The sequence below is a fragment of the Nylanderia fulva genome, unplaced genomic scaffold, assembly GCF_048542155.1.
Source record: "Nylanderia fulva isolate GAGA-0341 unplaced genomic scaffold, ASM4854215v1 Scaffold603, whole genome shotgun sequence".
Lineage (NCBI taxonomy): Eukaryota > Metazoa > Arthropoda > Insecta > Hymenoptera > Formicidae > Nylanderia > Nylanderia fulva.
Window position 1 is genome coordinate 3506 of NW_028190703.1, and position 13166 is coordinate 16671.

At 31.5% G+C, this 13166-nt stretch overlaps 1 long non-coding RNA gene across 1 annotated transcript; it reads left to right on the forward strand.

Moving 5' to 3' along the window:
- The first annotated feature begins 478 nt into the window (after window positions 1-478).
- On the forward strand, window positions 479-697 carry LOC146720805 (uncharacterized). The gene is made up of 2 exons (XR_014925940.1): window positions 479-513; window positions 613-697. It is a non-coding gene; the product is annotated as an uncharacterized LOC146720805 (long non-coding RNA).
- Window positions 698-13166: the final 12469 nt, after the last annotated feature.

Below are 13166 nucleotides of genomic sequence, written 5' to 3' on the forward strand. Positions count from 1 at the left end.
TTAAGTGTTATCTACACGATTCCAAAAAACTAGATACTGTTATTAACCCCGAAAAGACAAATTACCTAAGCCGATATGACCGAGATAGTTTTATAAAGTTGACTGCAACGACTGTGACGCCACATACATTGGACAAACTAAGACACCTTAATACTCGGATTAAAGAACACATGAATATATAAAAATGCATGTCAGCAACCAAAATGTTATAAGCAAAAATAGAAATGAATTTTCGCATGACTTTAAATGGACAAACTTAAATATTTTACATCGAGAAACAAACACTAGGAAAAGAGAGATTGCTGAAATGTTTTTTATAAAAAAAATTTAACAACACGATTAACCTACAGAAAAACACAGAGAATTTGAATCCGATCTATGATAGAATAATCAAAGCGGTTTAACTTAGTTCGTCTTTACCATCCATACTGAACGTTTACGTGACACAGTATTTATATATTGAAATATGTAAATGAAAAAACTTATAACATATTGCACTAAAGATTTTGGAAGGTACGTTTTAATCTGTTATTACAATCTTGGTTGCGCTTTGCTTTCTTAAAAATCGAATTCTGTATGTACATCATTGTATTTTTTAATTTGTAATTTTAGACTTGATAAGGACCTAAACCTAAGGTCGAAACGTTGTCTTTTCTTGTATATGACATCAAACTAATAATAATAAGAATCAATTTAAGCCTTGGGTCGTCTCACAGTTATTTTTAATTTTATTCATCACTGGCGATATAAGATACCTGCTATTAATAATTATATATATTATATAATTATAAATTATATTTATAAATATAATTTCTATAATTTATAAAAATATATTCTCATAAATTATTTATTGCTAATTTATGGTTGCCTCTGTGAATTTACGAAGAAAAATAACTGTCGCTGTGAATAACGAGCGTCATGAGGCGGATAAAGCGGGCGTATAGTAGTGTATCCTAAAAAAATCATAAAAATGAAAGGTCAGGCTATGTTCAAAAGAAGGTACTCAAAAATTTAAACGATCTAATAATAAATTTATCACAAAAAGTAACTGATATTTTTAAAGTGCCTTTTCAAAAAAACATCGTAAAGTGATTTTTAAATTTAGAAAATAATAATTACCATGAAAAGTACCTGTAAATTTTATTCAGGTGCAAGTTCACTTGAATATACATACATATTAAAACTGATTACAATTTTGATTCAAAAAAAAGTGCGTTGTTATTCTTTGCCAAATAAAAATAGTCGTTTATAGAATTTGTTTTGAATTTTACTCCCGTAAAATAAAAAATTTTTCTCGTTTCCAGGACAAATTTTGTTAATGCTAAAAAAAATTATGGCGGCCTCTCTAAAAAAACTATGATTTTTCTCGATGTCCTTAGAAAAAAGTCGAACTCTTACAAAAAATTACAAAACATTTAAAATACGAAAGTTTTACATTAAAAAAATTTAGATTAAAAAAGGGTTCAACGTATTTTTAAAGCTCTCCCCAACAACAAAGTAAATATCAAACTATATAAAAAATCCCTTTTTTTTCTGTTTTTCTGAAAAAATTGTAGTCAATAAACCTTTGCATTTTAAAACCCAGTCACTTACTTTTCAAGTCCATTAAAAATTTTTTTTTGATTTTTTAAATGATTTTATTTTCCCTTGATTTGAAATTAATTTAAATTTTTTATTGTATATTCAAAAACATAATTTTTTTAACGTTGCTTTATTTAGTTGACCGGGAAAACTGTACTTTATAAATTTTACTTAATATCACCCTTTTTTCGAGCAACAAGGCAAGTTTCTGATAAATACTTACTCCCTAAAAATACGGTAAAACCCAAATCGGAAGTGATCAAAAATTCGAAATTTTCTAAAAAAAGTTGGGAGGTTTTTAATTTAAAAATTTTTTTCACAATCTTTTTTTTAATTATTTATTCTACCCCTCAAAAGTTTTTTGGAGCGGGCCCCAGTTATTTTTCGAGCCCTTAACATTAGTATCTGGAATTACGAGCTTATTTTCATTGTACGGGCTAGTATAAATTTCAAATCAACTCTAAAAAAAGACTATTATATTTTTGCACTAAAAAAACTATCGCACTTTTTTCTAGAACAATTGAAATCAGTTTTACTTATTGATTATTCATGTAACTTGCCCTTTGAAAAAAATATTACATTCTTTTCATGATATAATTATACAAAATTTTTAGAAAATATCCCTTAGTTTTTTTCACTTTGAACGGGCACCTTGAATAAATATCAGTTATTTTTCGTGTAATTTATTTAATCTTTTAAAATTTTTTGATACCTTTTTTTAACGGCCCTACCTTTTCATTTTTATGTTTTTTTTTAGGATACACTTATTTTTTAAAAGTCCCGATTATAGAGCATTTTCTGTATTCAGTTCACAAATATATTTTTTCGATTTTTATCACAAAACTTTGATAAAACATTAAAATGAAATACAGTTCAAAAAAATTTGAAATATATGGTAATATTACTTTAAAAATTATAAAAATTATGTATCTAAATATTTTATTTAAATATATTTAATGTTTTAAAATTGTAATAATTTTTAACGAAAATTGCACTTTATTTCTTTTGCAACAAAATGATTTATATTCTTGTAGAATATTGAAAAAAGGAAAAGGGCCCCCCCAATCCCCCATTCTCGTGAAAACGAAACCATATATTTTTCTTTCGTCTCTCCGTTTTTAAACACGACTCCCATTTCTGCTGAAAATTTTTTTCTTGATATACTTTTTGAAATGCATAAACCCTGGTAAAGTTAAAAAATTTATTGCACTCGTTTTAATGCACGCTACAGCAGCTTTTAAAGACCAAGCAGCCGATATTTTTTTTGGGGCGCTTAGGGGAAATTTTTTTAACACGCTAAACAGTTGGTTTTAAAATGTACGTTTACGGCATTTTTTATCGCCCTTTTTTAATCTTTTTCTAAAAAATTTATGCTCCTTGTGCCCCTTTGGCCATTTTTTCAAAACCTTTCTGGTTCCTCACAATCATAATTCTGCATATCATCAATGATATTAGGGATATCCCATCGACGATCGTACATTTTCACAACCTTGTTCTCGGACGGATTGATTTGTGGCAGTTCAGATTTGAATATAGATCTCAGTCGATTATATTCTACAATGGCTCTCGAATTTGCTTTAACTGATGCTGGATTGAAATTTATCAAATGTAGGCCTTCCAATTTACTTACTCGTGACAAACCTACATAGGCTTGACCATCACTGAATACAGTCGTTCCTAAATCCATCATTGCATTGTTACATGTAATTCCTTCGATTATAAATAATTCGACATTCTTTAATTTGTCTCTCAAAGTTTTCAAGACCATGTCTGACAATTGCGTATATTTTGGTGTAGATTCATGACTAACCGGTAGTTGAAACATTCTATGGATTGTCAAGCCATCGATATTGAATGCTGCGATACCCGTGGGAGCAGATATGGCAGTCGTTTTTTTCCAAATTTATTCTGATCCAATGTTTAATCGTTTCAATTAGAAAACTTTTCCCTGTACCACCCTCGCCACTTACGTACAGTCGCAGAATCTGATTTTATCTTGTAAAACTTGGCATACTCCATCAAGACTCTTTTCTGGTCTTTGTTCAATTGCGACATCATTTGCGATAAATCAATCGGGTCGTCAATCTTACCAAAATCTTCCAGATCTTTCATCACGTCGTCAGCTTCTATCGGATTACAATCCAGTTCATCGTCATTGGATTTGTCTCTGTCTGCTGTTTTCAGATCATTTTCGCGCTTCTCGATTAATTCAGCAACGTTCTCAAAAGCTTTCTGTATTTCTTCGAGCCTTTCGTGATATTTCATTGCCTTCGTTAAAACAGACTCTGAATTCTTAAAGGCATCCGTGTAAGTCTCGAATGTACCTTTGAGTTCACTCAAATCTCTCCATGGTTTGAACAGAAGAAGCAGCGAGTAAAAGTATTTTTCGGGCTCAGTTTTATATTAAATCGATAATGGTTAATTAAATAACCCTTTTTTCGTTTTTTTTTAAAATAAACCCGATGCCAGTTTGTAACACTTGACTTCGTCATTATTTGACATCTGTTTCGTAATTTCCCAGAATCTGGCAAAATCGTACAAATTCAATGATTCTAATTCCTGAGGTCTATTTGGATAGTAATCATCGATGAGTGACGAACAGTAAATATTCGTAGAATTTTCATCGAGAGCTTAAATTTCATTAAATGTTTTAACTTTTCTATTTCTCACCTCATTAACATCGATCCATTTGACCATGGTATCATTATCCGTACCGTACAAGGGATTCCCTAATAGTGTATCCGCAGCTTCTAAAGCACCGCATTCTCTGTTATTTAATGAATGCATTGCAAAATTCCACAGTTTCGATGCCAAGGACTTATTCGAATCTATCACTTCAAAGTCTGTATTGCATTTTTCCGACTTTGTCGTGTATTTTGTTAAATATGAGTTTAAAAACTCTGATTTTTCTCTAATAAATTGTATGTCCATATTTCCCTCCCAGGCTAATTTGATAGCCGGATTATAATCATTTATAAACCTTTCCGACTCCTTGCGAGGAAGATCGTACAATCTGCTCTTACTGCGTAAATTTTTTCTACCGACTATCAAAGTGATAACGTCTCTTAAAACGAAATTCTCAGTAACTGGCCGAGGAAAATCGAACCGACACTTTCTGTATATATTAATTTCCGTTTTTTTGTACGCATGCAATACGAGTTATGTTTATGATTCTGATCACTTATTACCGTATCGTACAACGTTGGCGAAACATTTTCATCTGGAATTTCACACGTTACGTATTTTTGAATAAACGTAGCAACTTCTTCATCCGGCGATTTTCCTAATACTGGAGCATCTTTTATCCAAATCATACAATGCATGTGCTGGATACTTCTACGTTGATATTCCAGTCGCCAGAAGTAATGAATAACCTTTCCTATTGGATTATCGGACGAACAAATAAAATCAATCATGGCTTTGAATTTTATGCACATGAATTTAGAAGTACTTACAGGATCGTATGCGATTAGTTCGTTGATGCCTAACTTCTCTTTATCGGGATTCATATCTCGTAAATATTCACCCAAATCGGACCATTTCCATTCACTAGGACTCAAAGTCAAAAACCACGTCGCTGGACCGTAATGCAAAGTCATGCATTTTACATTATTGGACGGTTGTCGCCAAAATTGATCCGTATTTCTCAATTTTGCGAAAATACTCATTAAATTCGATTCTAATTGGTAACCTTTCAATTCGTTCAAGTATCTACCAGCAGTGTATCTCTCTCGTGGGTTAGTAACCATCATCGTATAATAGATACCACTTTTCAACTGTCGGTAGTTAGCATCATTGAGAAGGAAGAACAGATACTGCAGATTCAACCTGAATCTACTATGTTTCGACATCAATCGTGTTCTAATAAATAAATATTCCGGCAATGCAAAGTTTCTATCTTCTCGTTGTCCATTGACACCATCAGGATATAAATCAGAGAAACACATGACATCCAGATATTTATAACGATTATCCATTGGAAAATCTTCAATTTTCACCATTTGATAAAGCTTCAATGCAGATTCGTTATCAATTCTTTTCGCGTGTATTGGGTATATTGTATACTGATCGTTAATATCCGAATGTTCAGTGATTTGTGTGAAAAAAGCCGTACGTTTTAAAACGGTTTGATTATTATTATTTTTGTTAAAACTCTTATATTATTATTTTTGTTTTGCTGTACATTGTACAAATTCAATGCTGGTAATTCCTCAACCACCTCATTTATTTCGTCATTGTCGCTTTCCTCATCGACAATCCTATATTCTGTTTCCTGCAACTTATCCTTTAATAGATCATCAGATGACGCTGGAAGACGAATTTTCGAGTAATGAGGATTATTTTCTTTCAACCATTGTAAAGCCTTATACATTTTATTAATATCTACCAAATTTTCCCAAACCACTTTAGATTTCTTGGGTATACCTCGAACGAGAATGTGCAACTCGTGATTCAAATTTATAGGATCTTCCGGAGGACATATCTTATCCAATGTTTCTTGTAAAGGCAGAGGCAAATGAAATGTTTTACCTTTTTCTAAACAGAGTTCGATTATATAAGTTTCTTGATTTAAAATGTGCTATATTTAAATCATTTAATTATTTTTTTTGTTCAAGTACATTTAACAGCAAAAACTGCATATACGTAGGTATGTATTTGACTCTACTGCCATTACTTGAAACAAATACATTATTCGATATTAACAAATTGGAACTCTAAAATTACGAGTAATTATTTTTCATTGTACAGACTAGGTTTAAATTTTTGAGGACCTTCTTTTGAACATGGCTTGACCTTTTCATTTTTATGATTTTTTGGAGATAGGGTGAGAGAGGACGAATGAGGGTAAGAGAAGACGAGATAGGCGAAAGAGGGTGAAAGAGAACGAAAGAGGGTGAGAAAAGACGTACGAGGGTGAAAGAGGTGAGAGAGGGTGAGAGAGGACGAAAGAGGTCGAAAGAGGGTGAGAGAGAACGAAAGAGGGTGAAAGAGGACGAAAGAGGGTGAGAGAGGACGAAAGAGTGTGAAAGAGGACGAAAGAGGGTGAGAGGACAAAAGAGGATGAGAGAGAATGAAAGAGAGTGAGAGAGGACAAAGGAGAGTGAAAGAGGACGAAAGAGGGTGAAAAGGCGAAAGATGGTGAAAGAGGACGAAAGAGGGTGAAAGAGGACGAAAGAGGTGTGAAAGAGGCGAAAGATGGTGAAAGAGGACGAAAGAGGGTGAAAGAGGACGAAAGAGGGTGAAAGAGGGTGAAAGAGGACAACAGAGGATGAGAGAGGACGAAAGAGGGTGAAAGAGGCGAAAGAAGGTGAGTTAGGGCAAAAGAGGGGTGGGAGTGGTGGTGGGGGTGGGGGGCGGTATGTGGGAGGGAAAGGGGTGGGTGGAAGTTGAGGGAGGTGTGAGTGAAAGGTGTGAGAAGAGATTTATATATATATATATATATATATATATATAATCCTGATGACGTCAGCGGACGCGGACAGAGAAGAAGAAGAAGACGACGCTACTTCATTTTTCATGAAAAACGTCACTTTTTGACCGCTTGTATCTCCAGAACGGCTTGACCGATTTTATTCCTTCTTGGCTCAAATTACTCGTGGCGATGCCGCCTTTCAGGTTATATTACGTGCAATTCAAAATTTTTTATATTTTAGTAGTTCTATACTTCCAAAAAATGGACTTTGATGGTGCAGGATAAGGAGACTTGTAGTGTCTTTTAAGGTCTTTTAGGGTTTGAACATGGCCGGAGACACTACCGCGTCTCCTAATAGGGATATTTTTAATTTATTTCTGAAAAATGCGACTTCGGAATACAACTTTATTATATATGATTGAATTTGTCGTTAAATGAGCTATAAGTTTTGTTATAAGACAAATTTAAAAATTTTCAAACATTGAAAGGGAGGGGGGGATTTCGAAAAATATGACATTTTCGACAAATCTGATTACATGATTTTGAAGTACATTAAAAACCATAAAACTTTTATTTGAAACTTTTCTTTATATCTCTTATCGCTTCGACGGTATTTGCTGAGAAATGAAAAAATCGATTTTTTTCAAGAAGGTGTGTCACCCCCTTAACGGCCAAATTAGCACTTATAAAAAAATACGTGTCTTCTATTTTGATTTAGACTACAACATATTCAAAGCTCATTAAAATCGGAGGGGGACACTTCCGACCCTTTCTTTGTCAGATATACTTGAAAGACTCAAAACTCAACTAAAAAAGATTACAAGAATAATTACGCGAATTACAGTGTCACACGTGGTGTGGTAGAACAAACCGGAAGAGAAAATAATTAAAAAAAAAAGAAAAAGAAAAAGGAACATTGTACTACAGCGCCTTTCGCCTAGTCTCTATTATACGTGGCTTATATGTGCAGACATAGTGCTTTTAAGCGCCACATTCAATAATCATTTTTATGGACATAATTCAAATGATTGAAAATAATGTAAAGATTAGCGATTTTTCGTTTTGATCTAGAAAATTATAAAGAATAATAAGAGAATTTATTCATCTTTTTGAAAACTCTGTTATAGCCCTAAGAGCTATAACGACTTATATTACATCCGCTTGACGACGGATGTCGATCGCGATACAAACGCGCGAAACCGAGCAATAAAGCCCACTTTCAATATAAAAAAAGAAAAAATGTTATATTGAACAATATGTGTTTATAGAAATATTAATATAAGCAATCTTATTTTTGCATAAATAACCTTTGTATCAATATTAACAAGGATGATAGTCAGTTATCGTTTTTAACACTACGCGTTGTATCACCCCTCAACACGCCAATTTTAGACACTCTGATTTGTTAACTATAAATTCTTATAATTCGAAAACTATTATATATATATTGTATATAAAATATATATATATATATATATATATATATATAATTATGTAGGAGGGGAATTTTTTACACAATATAAACAATATAATTTTTAATGTGAAAGGGAAATTTTTTAAACAATATAAATGATATAATTTTTAAATCTGACTACAGAGAAAATATAAAATTCCTATCGCTATCGAGAAACGATACCTGTAAATACATTTATATTGTTTAAAAAATTCCTCTTTCACATTAAAAATTATATTGTTTATATTGTTTAAAAAATTCCCCTCCCACATAATTTTTATTATACTACGCATGCATTTTCTCCCTATCACTTTATTGTTTAAAAAATTTTTCTTTTACATTAAAAATTATATCATTTATATTGTTTAAAAGATTCCCCTTCCACATAATTTTTATTATTCTGCGCATGCTTTTTCTCCCTACCACTTTTCTATTTTATCTTCCTTCTTATAAATTTTCTTGAAAATCTTCGCTCACTCGTCTTTCATCGTCCGAACTTTCAAATTTGTTAGTAAAAAGATAATTAGTAAAAAAAGTTCGTTAGTAAAAAGTTCTCAATTTTTCGATTTTACTGCGTCTTTGATTATTAAATCTTTGATTTTCTACGTGGTAACAACTACCATAAACAATCTTAAGAAAATCGAGCAACAACCGCGCATGTTGTTGTCAACATACGGATTGAATTTATCCTACACGAAGAAAATTCAAGTGGATCTTATGACGGAAGACAACGTCGAACTGGATTTTCTGCCTGCTGTTAAATTAACATCTCACGGAGCTGCAGGGATTTGCTTTGACATGGAATCGTGGCAAAAATTTCAAGAAAACATGGAAACGATGTTGAGCTACTTAAACGATGATAAAATTAATTTGAGCTCGATTATCTTTAACAAGATAATTATAAATTTTACTACCGCATATAGTGCTAAAGCCATACTAATAACGTATCAAGAGACACGGTAGTGTCTCGCGACCAGTTAAGGGCGTAGCGGAGACACCGTGTATCTTAACGCGAGTCGGACATTTGAGTCTTTATAATATTTCGAATCCTCAATAATGGCTGAAGCAATCGAGTTTATACTAGACTTAATCGATAGATTGAGTTCGAATTATATAATAAAAGTGTCTTTATTTCTGCTCTACGTGATTTGTAAGCAGAGATATATAAATGCAAAGTCGAAATATGAAAAATTTCTATTAAGAAACGTCCCCGTCATCATTATCATCATCATTATCATCATCATTATCATCATCGACCACGCATACATAGTAGTATCGTGCTACACGTATTCACACGTATACAACACATGCGCACACATATATCACACGTACACAACACATGCAAGATGCATGTAGTGGTAATTTTGTCCATCTCGCACGTTTTACAACAGATGGCGATAGTGGCGCTCCGCCATATCGGCAGCGTGCGGGGTTATGTTGGCTAACTCTCTCTCTCTCTTTCTCTCTCTCTCTCTCTCTCTCTCTCTCTCTCTCTCTCTCTCTCTCTCTCTCTCTCTTTCTCACACACACACGCACACACACACACACTCTCTCATTCTCACTCACTCACTCACTGTTCGTCTTGTGTACTTATTTAGTACATTCATGATCGGCAGCGTGCGGGGTTATGTTGGCTAACTCTCTCTCTCTCTCTTTCTCACACACACACGCACACACACACACTCTCTCATTCTCACTCACTCACTCACTGTTCGTCTTGTGTACTTATTCAGTACATTCATGATTAAACATCTATATGCATTAATGTGAAATTTACTTACAATTAGTTTACTTGAAATATTCAATCTCTAAAGTGTTTATCTTATAAGATAGACAAAAAAATCTGAGTAAATAATAAGAAAAAAAAACAAGGATTATTATTGTCATAATTTTTTATCAATTAAGTACTCTCAACTATCCAATAATTAAATAAATACGTACAAATGTGCGCGCGTGTACACACATACACATATTGATATTAAAGAGATTGAAGGAGAGGAAGGAGAAGATAAAAATTTAAATATTCACATATATTTTCAAATATTATATATGAATTTATAGTTTACATATCTAATTAATAATGAATTTCTAATTATATTAAACATATCAAAATAAAGACATACATGTATTTATCAAATGAATAAAATTATTGAATACAGACTTAAAAAATTTATTAAACATAGACTTAAAAAATTAATTAATTAAACATATTCCAAATTTAGAAAAAATAAACTTTATTTATATATGCAACAGCTTTTTAAACTAAATTTTGAAATTCTATTTTATATTAGACAATTATCTCAATCAACATCTACGTCCACATTAGCTGCACTGCAGACTACCTCTACAGCCACATTATCTGCTCCGCGGATATAGCGTTATGCCAATACGATACATTACATGTACTTACTTACTTGCCTTTACTGTACCAACTCTTGTTCTTTCCACGTAATCATGTTTTTACAGTTATCGTTTGCTGTATATCTTCCAGCAAACTTTATTTCGTGTGAAGTGTATTTAATTAATTAAATCTCTGCGAAAGATTGAGAAGATGAAGGGATAATTCAAACTATGAAGACATGGTTACATGGAAAAGACAAGAGTTGATACAATAATAAAGACATACATGTATTTGTATCCTGCTGGCATAAGGTTATAGAAGTTGATTGAGATTGAAAAATAATAATGAAAATAATAAAAAAAATAAAGACACATGTATTTGTATCGTGCTGGCATAAAGTTATAAAAGTTGATTGAGATTGAAGAATAATAATAAAAATAATTAAAAAAAGGAAATATTCAATCATCATTTAAAAGCATATTTGAAATCTGTAGAATAAACAGTTTTTGCAAAAAATGTGGAGCATTTGAGCTCTAGTAAGTCTAAAAATAAATGTAAACATCAATTAATAATAACTGATGTTATATATATATTATATATATAAACCAATTTGTTGCAATATTCACTATAAAAGGTTGTAAGGGTAAGATGGCTAAAAGTGAATAATTTAAAAGATAGTTAACATAATTTTACATAAACTGAAATATTTCATAAAATAAAATATTTGTAATATTTCGAAGTTTATGTAAGATTATGTAGATACATAAAAATTATACCTTTACAACTTTTTATAGTAAATATTGCGAGGAATCGATTTATATGAGAAAAATTAAGGTAATTCTATTTTGAAAATATAAGTGACCTTTAAATAACCTTGAAAATCGCCGTTTAGGAAAAAGTCTGTGTCAACTTTTTCTTTTTCGAAATCCTGCAACTTTTATCTAAATTTAATAGAAAATGTATAAAAAATGCTCGACATTAGTACACACACACACACACATATGGGTAAATTTATATAAATAGGGTGCTTTAGGAGGAATGATCAGGATTCTAGGATATGATTGTACACATCATTTTAAGCAAAGAAGTTTAGATAAACATGTTTAATAATTGTTCTATTCCGGTCATAAAAATATACAAAAATGAATGATATAATCTCTAAAAACTCACCTTTAAAAAAAGGTAAAAAAAGGCGACCAGTTAAGGGCACGCCATTAACAAAAATTATCCATTGCAAACCCATGTAGAATCCTATCCTATTGCAAACCCATGTAGAATCCTATGAAAAATTAATCATTGCAAACCCATGTAGAATCCTAGGCAAAATTAACCATTGCAAACCCATGTAGAATCGTACCCATTGCAAACCTATGTAGAATCCTATGAAAAATTAACCATTGCAAACTCATGTACATACATCATGTATATACATACATACACTATAGATTTTCAGTTTTGACAATATCAGAATGCAGTTTTTTGTTATTTTTAAATGTAGAGTTGTGTAGCATATATATTTATTTTCGCAGCTCAATACATGTCCAATTTGGTGTTGGAAAAGCAACAGCATTCAGAGCAGTAAGAAGGGTAACTTATGCCTTGCATTGTTTTGCACTAAGATTCATTCAGTAGCCAAAAAATGAAGTGCTACACCATACTATTGAAGAATTTGCAAAAGCAAGGTTTTCCTAATAGTTTTCCCTAGAACTGCGATATATACTCAGCACGACACCCTTTGCTCGAGTGTCGTGCTGAAATCGGACATTAAAAAATTTTTTAAATTATTAAAAAATGTTTATATTTTAAAAATATTTTAATAACATAAGTCAAATTGTTTCTTACCCAGACAGCACCAAGCCCAAAATTGGCGCATAAGATATCATTAAGAAATCTTTAAGACAGTTTTAAGAAATCTTATGATATGATATCCGAAAGACATCTTAAATATATTTTAAAGATATCTTATGCGCCGATTTTGAATTTGGTGCTGTCTGGGTATATGTTATTAACACGTTTATTCGTTCTTTGATTTCGATATACTGGTGCCAATATGCAATATGTGAACCCATATAATCTTTCAGTAAGTTTCTGCAAATGAAATGCTCTGAACGAAAGAATAAAAATTAAGATTTCTTCTAGTGTGTATTATTAACATCAATATTAATGTTATAATATATCTTGTAAGTTCAAAAGATATTTGTCGAATTTTTAATTAAATTGAAGAATTAATTAGGTTAGATTATCTTCTTGTATTTTGTATAAATTTTTAATAAAAATACTCAAATTGTTTGACAAAAATAAACTGTAATAAATAGAAGATTAAAATATACTTTCAATTTTTAGATTTAAAGAAATGTTATTTTAACATTACCGAAATC